Raw genomic sequence first — 13388 nt, forward strand, 5'->3', positions numbered from 1 at the left:
CAGGCAAATTCTTTATCAATGAGTTATCAGGGAAGCCCTATTAGGGTCCTAGATACTTTTAATTCCCACTTAAACTTGTTAATTTTCCCCAACGTGCAACATCACTGGCAGGATGGCTGGAGAAAAATTCTTCCACCCTGTGCTGAAGACAATGTACCCACCTTCTACCTCCATGAATTCTGAAGTCCTTACATGACTGTATCTTATTTTCCTGGTATATTCATCTCTTGGAATCCTTGGTCACGACTCCTCTAGCAGTCTTTAATCAGAACTTTTTGATGGATCCTTACAGATTTTTCTGACTTGGAGATTGGACTTTGGGGCTCTGATGTCTTTTTCTCAAGAAGGCCTTGAGTTCCTAGAAGGTTCTGAGTCACCTCTTCCCCAGTGTCCAGCTCTGCACATCAATGGGAGAGACAGTTTTTGCTAAGACAAAAAAGTAAGTCATTTGTTCTGGAATGATGCTTGTGTACTTGCTGTATATTTGCATAACTAAGTGACACTTTTCCAGACCAAGAAACCCAGATTCTATCAAATTGTATAAAGGTAAAAAAAAAAAAAAAAAAATACTGGAGGGTATTAACAGTGGAGAAGGGAAGTTAAGAGAATAGGACAGACTGTGGCAAGGAAATTGGGAGTTTTAAGGAAGAGAATAAATCAATACTTTTCATCTTTACCAGATTAAATAAGTGAAGACTGAGAAGGATCCATTGGATTGGACTTGGAATCATTGTTGGGTAGACACATGGCTGCAGTGGTTTGAAGAGTGAATGAAAGTAGAGACAGTAAGTCTACACTTTTTTTTTTTTTTTAATAAGAACCTTGGTTGTGAAACCAAAGTGAGGACAGGTAGACTTCCTGAGAGCCAATGAGGGTGGATCCAAGGAATTCCAACCTCACTTTATGTAATACTTTAGAAATTTTGAGTTAACTGAAGGCCTGGTGTTATGTGATCAACTATTGAAATGCCAAAATGATAAAATGAGTTGTTTTTTTTAAATAAACTTTATATTTTAGAATAATTTTTGTTGTAAGCTCCCATCCAAGAAACACAACATTTTGTCATCATGTCTCTTAGCCTTTTCTTGGCTTTGACAATTCTTGGATGTCCCTAGATTTTGATGAACTTAACAGTTTTGAGCAGTACTGGTCAGGTATTTTTTGTAAAATGCCTAGATCATCTTGGATTTGTCCAGTGCTTTTCATAGTTAGACTAGGGTTGTGAGTTTTGGAGAAGAAGACTCCAGAATGTCATTTTAATCACATCATGTCAAAGGTACATACCATTAATGTGACTTATCACTGTTGATATCGACCTTGATCACCTGAATGAAGCATCATTTTTCAGGTTTCTCCCCTTTTAACATTACTCCCTGTATACCCCACTCCTCATACAGCCCTATTTGGATGGATATCACTATGCACAGCTTACACTCAAGGAATGAGGAGACAGGCTCCATCTCTGTGTGAGTAGAGTATCTACACAGATTATGAAGAAATCTTCTGACCAACAGCCTTTTCTTTCCAAGGTAAGTGAATTTTTAGTTTTCCTGTAAAAGACTCAATTATTTCATGCCTTGGTTTCTAAGGTTAAACCTGTGAGATAGATTTCATTCAGGAAGTTAACTATTTGGTTCATATTTTTCAATACAGATTAATATGCTGACAGTAGCAGAAGATGAGAGCAATGAAGAGCCTCACAAAAATAACATTGCAAGTGTCTTATGCACATATTTCTTGTACTAGTCATTAACATTTCCATAGGCCAAGAAAAAAGTCATTTAATAGGAACTGCTGATAACTGAGTGATTTGAATAACATGAAGCTGAAGGACTGAATCAACATCTTTGGTGCTTTTTATTTTCTAATGTCTAAATAGAACAGTTTGAAAAATCAAGGTTAGTTTCACGTCCTTATAATTAGCCCTGAGAATGAAAGAGAAACCACAGAATAAAACAAACCGGTTGTGTTAGGCAGCGGTAGTAGTTTATCTAGTCCTGTCACTTACTAGTTGTGTAAGCTATGGCATATTACTTAACTTCTGTAAGCCTCAATTTTCTAAACTACAAATTAGAAAAATAGTAATGCCTACATAATTTTTGAGGTTTAAGTTACACAACATATCTCAAAATGTATTTGTAACCTATAAAACTGCACTAGTTTGCTCAGGCTACAAATTCCTGGGGCTGACACCCAGCCATGGTGCACTGTATAGACTTTTACACCTAATGTTTATTAGGTTGGTCAGAACCCAAGCTGCACTGCTGCTGCTGCTAAGTCGCTTCAGTCGTGTCCGACTCTGTGCCACCCCATAGACGGCAGCCCACCAGGCTCTCCTGTCCCCGGGATTCTCCAGGCAAGAACACTGGAGTGGGTTGCCGTTTCCTTCTCCACAGGCTGCACTAGTGTTGATTATTTTGACTGTCACCACTGCTAGCCACTTGTGAGCTGCACAGAGATCCTGCTTCCTCCTGGCCCTCATAGTCATTTACTTATGTCCTGTTGGGACAACCACAGTATCTGGACCTTGCTACCTGTGAATAATTAAGATGCTGTGTTGCTTAGAGATCTGGGGGTGAGGATTTTGAAAGGTAATTTTTCCTCTTGCAGAACATGTACCTGAAATGTTGAGTCAGAAGCCAAGTCTGTATAGCCCTTCCCAGGCTGTGGCTCGGTGGATCCCCATCTGTTGGTATGAACATTTAATGCAGTGGACAGATTTAGTGTTTGGCAAAGGTAGTTTTGTTCATTTCCTTGGCTTCTTTTTGTTAAAATGTTACCCAAAGTACTGTACACATGAGGGAAATTATGTCCCTGAATAATTTCTTAAGTATAAGCAAGTTAGATATAGAAAGCAAACAAAAATTCCAAGCCAGGGGACTTCACTGGCGGTCCAGTGATTAAGACTTTACCTTCCAGTGCAGGGGAGTGGGTTTGATCCCTGGTTGGGAAGCTAAGATCCCACATGCCTCTTGCCCAAAGAAACCAAAACATAAGAAACAGAAACAAGATTGTAACAAATTCAATAAAGACTTTAATAAAAAAATTTTCCAAGCCATATTTGAACTGAGTTAGGAAATAGCTGCTCCAGGAAATTACATGACACCAGTAAATAAGAATAACATTGAAGAGCATCTCTTCAAACATGTTACATATAACTTGAAGTCACTTAATTGAATCAATTCCATTTTTGCTGGAAAAAAATGCTTAATGGTTTTGGAAGAAATATTTAATAATATAATTTTCAATCACATTTCATGTTTTGTTTTTCCAAGTCAGCATTTGTCAAGAGAGTTTAGTTTCTGATTTGTAAAATTGTACCAATTGTCTGAGGTTGAATACACAAATATTTTTTAACAATTGCAAATCACTTATTAATGTGGGTTTTGTTATTGTTGTTGTCATTATTTTTTTGTCATGCTTTGTGACACAGAATCTTAGTTCTCTGACCAGAGATGTAATGTGGGCTATGGCAGTGAAAGCACCAAGTCCTAACCAGTGGATTGCCAGGGAATTTCCTTAATGTGTTTATTTTTAACGTTATCACTTTGGGGAAAAAGTCATTATATATTGTATTTTGGTATTAAAATTTAAAATCAATAGTCCATAAGGAAAAACAAGAACATTTCCATGTCCTTCTTATTGCTTAATGTTAAAAATTTGATTTTCCTTTCAAGGATGTATGCTGCTATTTGGGGGTAAGAATAAAAAACTCAGTTCACCATTCCAGAACCTGATGATTTTCCTTCCATGAGTTACAAGTCTTATAGTATTAAAACTATTCTGAAGTTGTTACTGGATAATGTTTGGACTATCAACTTATGTTTTTATATTATAACTAAGCTTTTTAAACTTTAAGTGTCATTTAATTTTCTTAAGCATATCCCTTGATAGTATCAAATTTTAATTTTATTAAGGAAAAAAATTGGAGTTGAAGCTAGCCATGAAATCCACTGAATGGGGCTTCCACGGTAGCTCAGGTGGTAAAGAATCTGCTTGCAATGCAGGAGACCTGGGTTTGATCCCTGTGTCAGGAAGATCCCCTGGAGAAGGGAATGGCTACCCATTGCATTATTATTGCCTAGAGAATTCCATGAACAGAGCATCCTGGTGGGCTACAGTACATAAGATTGAAAAGAGTTGGATATAACTGAGTGACTAACACTATGCCACTATGAACCAATGCATTATCTGGCTGTCTTTAATTTGTGCAGGAGCCCAAAATTTTAAAACCAGAAACATTCTTAGAAATCATCTTGTACCTATAATAGGAAAGAATCTAAAAAAAAATTTATATATATGTATAACTGAATCACTTTTCTATACACAGGAAACTAACACAACGTTGTAAGTTCACTATATTTCAATACAAGTTAAAAAAAAAATCTTGTAATTTGCATCTTATTACAATCAAGGAAATGGAATTCCATCAGAGTTAAGCAACTTGTGCTTAACCACAGAGCTGCTCCTGGGAAAACCAAGCTGGTTCAATGTTCTGGGTTCTCTGTGCTGTATCCACAGCTTCCTACCTGTGCTGATTAGGATACTATTTAATCCCAGAGAGAATCCAGTGCCTCCAGGGCTGCTGGTTGTAACTGAAACAGCCAGCTTCAGTCCTTGTGCAGTTTAATGAAACGAGCCAGCAGGACTTAAACTGGCTGGCTGTGTTAGAAGTAATATTTTATTATTGCAAGTAATATGTTTAAATGTATTAAAGCTATGAATGATTATAGTAGTATGTTTTTTGTTGCAAGTGATAAAATCCCAAATAGAACCAAGGCAAAAGGAGGATGATGTTAGAATTCCGGGGTATTGCACATGATTGAATGAAGAAGTACGTCACCAGATCAAGGACGAAGCTGTCTTTAAGAACAACCTGAACAGAAATTGAATGCTGCTGAGATTCTTGTCTTTCTCTCTTCCCCTTCTATAAGCTTTCACTTTGAACTTGTGGGAATGGGTGGGGAGGGTAGGAGGACAGGCAGAAGAAGAATCTGCTACACAAAAATCAAGAACTTTAAGGGGGGATCAGTCAAAATGAGGTTCAGATTCAGTTTTGCAAGCTTAACTTGGGTTATCTAACAGCTCAGAAGGGATAAAGATCTGCTCAATAGTAACTCTCAGGCTTTTTGGGGTAGAATTACATGTAATGAGGTATGTAAGGCACTTAGCATAGCAGCTGGCCTATAGTAGCTACTCAGTACATAGTATTGTTATTATTATAAATTTAAGACATTATTTGATGAAAGTATTTCTTGCCTGCTATTCAATCATCCTCTTAGCTGAAAAGCCAGCATACAAAAAGTGCAAAGGTCAGCTTTAATAGATTTTAAGATGCCATTAACTATGAGTCATTATTTTGTGTACTGCTGCAAAAGGAAATATGCTGCCAATCTACTATGGTTCACTTTTTTATTACTTGAAGTTTCTATTTTACAGTTCTTACAGAAGTTTTTTTCTAGAGTTATGTATGTGTACATAATCAAGTATCACTCTTGTGCACATATAAACAGGAAGATATAACCTGTTTATATGTGCACAAGAAATAACTCAAGCAGTCCTAGAGTAACTCACATTTTGTGTCTGTCAATTGTGAATCATATATCAACCCAGAGGCATCGGTGTCTGTTTTTCCACATATGTCATCCTTTGTTCCAACAAAAGCATCAGTGAGACAGCATTTCTTTAAAAAAACAACAACGATGCTACACTAATATTAGAATTCTCGACTTTTTCCAAGTTGCTAATACCTTTTCTGACATTCTGCAAATTTTGATACTGCTACATTCATATCTCCACCAGAAATCAAGTCCAAGGGAAATAGCCAAATTTATGCACATGCAAGCCACATTAGTCTTGTCTGCTGCCTGGCCAATGGCCAACAGAAGGTGCTGTCTGTGGTGTAAAGCTTTTTTATTTCAGAGATGATTAAAATGTAAAAAATAAGGGCATCTCAGAACAGTTGTAGAAATGGTAGATGGTCTACATCATTACAAGTTCCTCACTTAGCAAAAATACTCATCCTAAAATTATTTGTATAGAGAATTCATTGAGCACATTAAGATCTTTGAATAACCACTCATTAGACTGTATAGAATGAGGTATACTTGTACCAATCACATTTTCTTTTTTACATCAACAGACAATGGGTGGCTGAGGTTTTAGGCTAAAAACAAATTGCCATGGGTTAAGGGATGGTTTTTTTCATTTTTATTAACAACCTACTCACAGAGAGACAAGTCAGTGCCATTTAAAGACATTTGAAAACTGCAACTTTTTCCTTGCCAAGATTTGTTGTTATACCTAAAAATTAAGCAACAGCAAGGTTTCAAGGTGTTTTAAAAGAATAATTCCCTTCAATTTTCAACTTGAGAGCATAGCTCAAATTCAGAAAAAAAAAATCTTATAAAATTTTATAAACTTACTTTCTTTCCTCAAAATACTCTTTTTAAAAAATTGATACACTATACATAGGAGCTACCCCACGCCCCTAAGCCCGAGGTCAGGGGCGGCTGGGAGGAGCTACCCCACGCCCCCACGCTGAGGCCAGGGGCGGCACCGAGAGGAGTTACCCCAAGCCGTGGCTGGGCGGGTGCAGGAGGGCCTAGGGGAGCTATCCCACATTGAAGGTCAGGAAGGGCGGCGGTGAGGAGATACCCTTCGTCCAAGGTAAGGAGCAATCGCTTTGCTTTGCTGGAGCAGCCGTGAAGAGATACCTCACGCCCAAGGTAAGAGAAACCCAAGTAAGACAGTTGGTGTTGCAAGAGGGCATCAGAGGGCAAACATACTGAAACCATACACACAGAAAACTAGTCAATCTAATCACACTAGGACCACAGCCTTGTCTAACTCAATGAAACTAAGCCATGCCCCTGGGGCAACCCAAGACGAGCGGGTCATGGTGGAGAGATTTGACAGAATGTGGTCCACGGGAGAAGGGAATGGCAAACCACTTCAGTATTCTTGCCTTGAGAACCCCATGAACAGTATGAAAAGGCAAAGTGATAGGATACTGAAAGAGGAACTCCCCAGGTCAGTAGGTGCCCAATATGCTACTGGAGATCAGTGGAGAAATAACTTCAGAAAGAATGAAGGGATGGAGCCAAAGCAAAAACAATACCCAGCTGTGGATGTGACTGGTGATAGAAGCAAGGTTCGATGCTGTAAAGAGCAATATTGCATAGGAACCTGGAATGTCAGGTCCATGAATCAAGGCAAATTGGAAGTCGTCAAACAAGAGATGGCAAGAGTGAATGTCGACATTCTAGGATTCAGTGAACTGAAATGGACTGGAATGGGTGAATTTAACTCAGATGACCATTATATCTACTACTGCGGGCAGGAATCACCTCAGAAGAAATGGAATGGCCATCATGGTCAACAAAAGAGTCCGAAATTCAGTACTTGGATGCAATCTCAAAAACGACAGAATGATCTCTGTTCATTTCCAAGGCAACCATTCAATATCACAGTAATCCAAGTCTATGCCCCAACCAGTAACACTGAAGAAGCTGAAGTTGAACGGCTCTATGAAGACCTACAAGACCTTTTAGAACTAACACCCAAAAAAGATGTCCTTTTCATTATAGGGGACTGGAATGCAAAAGTAGGAAGTCAAGAAACACCTGGAGTAACAGGCAAATTTGGCCTTGGAATACGGAATGAAGCAGGGCAAAGACTAATAGAGTTTTGCCAAGAAAATGCACTGGTCATAACAAACACCCTCTTCCAACAACACAAGAGAAGACTCTATACATGGACATCACCAGATGGTCAACACCGAAATCAGATTGATTATATTCTTTGCAGCCAAAGATGGGGAAGCTCTATACAGTCAGCAAAAACAAGACCAGGAGCTGACTGTGGCTCAGACCATGAACTCCTTATTGTCAAATTCAGACTTAAATTGAAGAAAGTAGGGAAACCACTAGACCATTCAGGTATGACCTAAATCAAATCCCTTATGATTATACAGTGGAAGTGAGAAATAAATTTAAGGGCCTAGATCTGATAGAGTGCCTGATGAACTATAGAATGAGGTTCGTGACACTGTACAGGAGACAGGGATCAAGACCATCCCCATGGAAAAGAAATGCAAAAAAGCAAAATGGCTGTCTGGGGAGGGCTTACAAATAGCTGTGAAAAGAAGAGAAGTGAAAAGCAAAGGAGAAAAGGAAAGATATAAACATCTGAATGCAGAGTCCAAAGAATAGCAAGAAGAGATAAGAAAGCCTTCCTCAGCGATCAATGCAAAGAAATAGAGGAAAACAATAGAATGGGAAAGACTAGGGATCTCTTCAAGAAAATCAGAGATACCAAAGGAACATTTCATGCAAAGATGAGCTTGATAAAGGACAGAAATGGTATGGACCTAACAGAAGCAGAAGATATTAAGAAGAGATGGCAAGAATACACAGAAGAACTGTACCAAAAAGATCTTCATGACCCAGATAATCACAATGGTGTGATCACTGTCCTAGAGCCAGACATCCTGGAATGTGAAGTCAAGTGGGCCTTAGAAAGCATCACTACGAACAAAGCTAGTGGAGGTGATGGAATTCCAGTGGAGCTATTCTAAATCCTGAAAGATGATGCTATGAAAGTGCTGCACTCAATATGCCAGCAAATTTGGAAAACTCAGCAGTGGCCACAGGCCTGGAAAAGGTCAGTTTTCATTCCAATCCCAAAGAAAGGCAATGCCAAAGAATGCTCAAACTACCACACAATTGCACTCATCTCACATGCTAGTAAAGTAATTCTCAAAATTCTCCAAGCCAGGCCTCAGCAATATGTGAACTGTGAACTTCCTGATGTTCAAGCTGGTTTTAGAAAAGGCAGAGGAACCAGAGATCAAATTGCCAACATCCGCTGGATGATAGAAAAAGCAAGAGACTTCCAGAAAAACATCTATTTCTGCTTTATTGACTATGCCAAAGCCTTTGACTGTGTGGATCACAATAAACTGTGGAAAATTCTTCAAGAGATGGGAATACCAGACCACCTGACCTGCCTCTTGAGAAATTTGTACGCAGGTCAGGAAGCAACAGTTAGAACTGGACATGGAACAACAGACTGGTTCCAAATAGGAAAAGGAGTACGTCAAGGCTGTATATTGTCACCCTGCTTATTTAACTTATATGCAGAATACATCATGAGAAACACTGGACTGGAAGAAACACAAGCTGGAATCAAGATTGCTGGGAGAAATATCAATAACCTCAGATATGCAGATGACACCACCCTTATGGCATAAAGTGAAGAGGAACTCAAAAGCCTCTTGATGAAAGTGAAAGTGGAGAGTGAAAAAGTTGGCTTAAAGCTCAACATTCAGAAAACGAAGATCATTGCATCCGGTCCCACCACTTCATGGGAAATAGATGAGGAAACAGTGGATTCTGGGCTCCAAAATCACTACAGATGGTGACTGCAGCCATGAAATTAAAAGACGCTTACTGCTTGGAAGGAAAGTTATGACCAACCTAGGTAGCATATTCGAAAGCAGAGGCATTACTTTGCCAACAAAGGTTCGTCTAGTCAAGGCTATGGTTTTTCCTGTGGTCATGTATGGATGTGAGAGTTGAACTGTGAAGAAGGCTGAGTGCCAAAGAATTGATGCTTTTGAACTGTGGTGTTGGAGAAGACTCTTGAGAGTCCCTTGGACTGCAAGGAGATCCAACCAGTCCATTCTGAAGGAGATCAGCCCTGGGATTTCTTTGGAAGGAATGATGCTAAAGCTGAAACTCCAGTACTTTGGCCACCTCATGCGAAGAGTTGACTCATTGGAAAAGACTGATGCTGGGAGGGATTGGGGGCAGGAGGAGAAGGGGACGACGGAGGATGAGATGGCTGGATGGCATCACTGACTCGATGGACGTGGGTCTGGGTGAACTCCAGGAGTTGGTGGTGGACAGGGGGGCCTGGCATGCTGCGATTCATGGGGTCGCAAAGAGTTGGACACGACTGAGCGGCTGATCTGATCTGATCTGATACATAAAATAAAATGCACAGTTCTTAAAGGTATTGTTAAATGGCATAAACTCATGTAAATACCACCCCAATCAAGAAAACAAATGTTTCTATCTTGACAAAAAGTTCCGTGGGCCTCTGTCCAATCAATCCTCTTGTCCCTTTCAACATAATCTATCTTTGAACTTAAATCATGAGTTAACAACATATTGGAGTATTAGAAAAAGAAAAAAGAAGAGAATCTTCATAAGTGATCATGAGTTACACAGTCAAAAATTTGTGTCAAAACTTCAAATTAATTACTATGGCTATGTTGTTTTATACAATACCCTATCTTCAAGTGACCTTTTTATTTTTAAAATGATTAATATTAACCTGAGGAATAAATAAAATATATACCCTAGTCACAAATTCAGGTGGAAATATGATCACTTTCTAGCCAGACTGGATCAGATACCATGTGGTATCTCATTTCAGTTTGGGACTTTTTCACTATGTAGATTTACTTACCACATGACTGACTTAGTATTGTGTATTAGCTATAATAATTACTTTAAAATTCATTTTTATTTGTTCATGATATAGTTAAGTAAAATAATAACTGTGGACTACTATTCCACTTTAAAAGTTACTGTCTGTATGAAACTGTGGGACTTCATTAGGAGTAATCCACTGTTTCCTTTGTCCTTTTGTGCTTTCTTTATTCCTCTGAATGTGATTCACAGGTAAAGACATGGGTAGTAATCTACTTGTTTGATGTTGATATATATAAATATACTCAAGGGTGAAGAAAACTGGTGGGAATTTGGGTAGAGATAACAAGTAAAACAAAGCACAATCTATTTACTTTGACACTACAACCACGCATTCATTCATTAAAAAAAAAAGGTTTATTTATTTGTATTTTTGCTGCAGGCAGATTTTTAGCCACTGGGCCAACAGGAAAGTTCCACATTCACTCATTTTTGATTTATTCTACAAATATGAGTGCTTTTGGTATTCTAGTCACTGTGCTAAGTAAGAGTCAGAGATACCTTCAAAGATGGAATAAAACACCCCCTCCTCTCATGAAAGTCATACTCTCCCAGGATCACAGACTCATGAGCAACTATTGATATAATACAGCCTGACAGGTGTGTGAATATTGTAGATGGTGGGGAAATAGAAGGGAGTTCTCAACTCAGCCTCAGGAGGAGGCATGGGTGGGATTCAGAGCTGAAGAATGAATAACAATTCACCAGGCAAAGAGGTGGGAAAGTATTTTCTAAAAAAGGAGAAGGAGCTAAGAACAAAGTATCTGGTAATAGGATCCCAATAGTAGGAACCCTTGCTATGCTTCTACTAGAAGTATAATGTTCCCTCTAAAAGCTTTTAATGAAGTTATAGTGAAGAAATTTCTGACCACCCTGTTTCAAAGGGCAATAAGAATCACATAAACATAGCAGGATTTTATCTGAAACAACCATAGACAATGTATCCTAGCCTAATCTTTTATTCTCAGATAGTTTTTATATTCCTAAGGAGAGAGACAGAGACAAAAAGACCCTTCCAAGTGGTAACAGTGCCACAAAAAAATATTTTTTCTGTTTTCTCAGCTTGATTTTTTTCCTCACTAAACACAGAGTAAAACAAGTAAGTGAAAACAAAAGGGAAATACAGAGACTCTACCACAAAGTGACTTTTGTTCTGATGCAGATTGTGATAGACACTGGCCAACCGGTGCTTCTCTGTTCCAACTGCTGGGACATATAGCACCTTCGTTGTGAAATTCTTGAAATGCAGGCAGGCAATCGTATCTACTTCCATGATTTCAACAGACTGCCCACTACCAGAAGTGTGATCTTTCAAGACCTGTCTCCCTCATTTCACTGCAACCACAGATTCCCCGGGATCCACTGTCATACTTGGCACAGAGTAAGGTGTTCAATAAATGCTTGTTAAGAATGAAAGCAGAGATCTACCTCCAGCCATCTCTGCCTGCAGTTTTCCTTCTCTTCCCCTTGCCCTGTGATGGGAGAACTCTAATACCATGGCCAAACCATGTTTTTCCTGGCCTGCCTCTGATAACCCTCTTGTCACCTCACTCATCACCCCATCCCAGGAAAAGCAGATGCCTCTCCCAGACTGGAGTTGGAGCTCTTGGAGGGTAGTGATTTGTCTTACTTGGCCATGGAATTCCTAAGACCTCATCAAGTCACTAGCATATAGTAGGCGCTCCATAATTCTGTTGAATAAGCAACGGTTATGAAGAGTTTATAAACTTTGCAGTGAGTTTATTTGTATTAGCAAATGTTATTGAATTCCTAATTTGCCAGTACTGTTTTAGACATGGAGGATGCTGAGGTGAACAAGACTGATAGGGCCCTGGCATCGTGGGAGTTATAGTATTCTAGTGCAGACAGACAGTAAATGCGTCTGACTCTGTTTTTGATGTGTGACTGCCTGCAGCTTTCAAGCCCTGCCCCACCCCCGGCCCACGCCCTCTGTTCCACCTCTGGGGAAGTGTGGAGGTTCCCTCCCTTGTTGACACTGCAGAAACCCACATGGTGCAGAGAACTGCAAGCCGGCCCCATCCCTTAACCATAGGAACACCAGAGCCGCTGGCCCCTGCCTTCATTCAGGTTGTTTTGAATTGCCTTGCTCCTCCCAGAAAGTCTCAGCTTGTGAGCCACAGACCCCATCAGACCCTCTTGGGGCCTGTGTGGCCTCAGCCTTCTGGACATATGAAACCATCTGGTGGCACTCAGGGGGAGGCAGAGCCTGCTCCCTGTCGGGCAATCATAAGTTGCAGGTCAGCAAATAAACCAGATTTCAGGTAATGGTAAATGACATGGGAAAAATACAATGGGACAGTGTGACAAACAGTAAGGGGTGGTGGGGGTTGAGGGGTGGGGAAAGGTGAGCTCCACAGAGTTACGGTATGTGACCACCTAACCTTTTGGCCAGAACTCAACTTCACGTGGAGACTGCCAGCTGTCTCCCAGGGCTGATTCCCTTTGTCCATAATGAGAAAGAAATGATAACCATAATACTTCACTTCTTCCTCTACCTTTGGTTGGGTACATGGCCTCCCAGAAATGACATTTCCTGGTCCCCCTTTTAGCTGGGAGCAGTCATGGGACTAAATTCCAGCCAATGGCCTGAGCCCCACTCTCCTGACCATGTGCGGACTTGGTGGCTAGGGCTCTGATGGCTACCCTGGACCACGGAACGACCGGTGGGATCCAAACCACAAAACAGAAGGAGTTTGGAGGCCTACACTGAGGAGCCCACAGCTCTGCCTGTCTCCCTCTGCTTGAATGTCTATGAGTAAACCTCTTGTATCTTGTGAAGGACACTGAAATGTTAGGTTCTGTGCTCTTCTCACCTGAACAAATTGTAAGTCATGCATTTGTTGCACCTATCACTAGAGAACCTGTTCT

General features: G+C 40.0%; 1 protein-coding gene across 1 annotated transcript in view; it reads left to right on the forward strand.

Moving 5' to 3' along the window:
• The first annotated feature begins 292 nt into the window (after window positions 1-292).
• The window catches only part of RWDD3 (RWD domain containing 3), a 30485-nt gene continuing 17389 nt past the window's right edge, over window positions 293-13388 (forward strand). Inside the window, exons 1-3 of the mRNA XM_086391368.1 lie at window positions 293-439; window positions 681-785; window positions 1398-1529. The gene's annotated coding sequence lies outside the window, so the exon portion shown is untranslated. The remainder of the gene's footprint in view (window positions 440-680; window positions 786-1397; window positions 1530-13388) is intronic.

Source organism: Bos grunniens, chromosome 3 (assembly GCF_055505025.1).
Source record: "Bos grunniens cultivar Pamir isolate PY7600 chromosome 3, Bosgru_T2T1.0, whole genome shotgun sequence".
In the NCBI taxonomy this organism is placed as follows: Eukaryota; Metazoa; Chordata; class Mammalia; order Artiodactyla; family Bovidae; genus Bos; species Bos grunniens.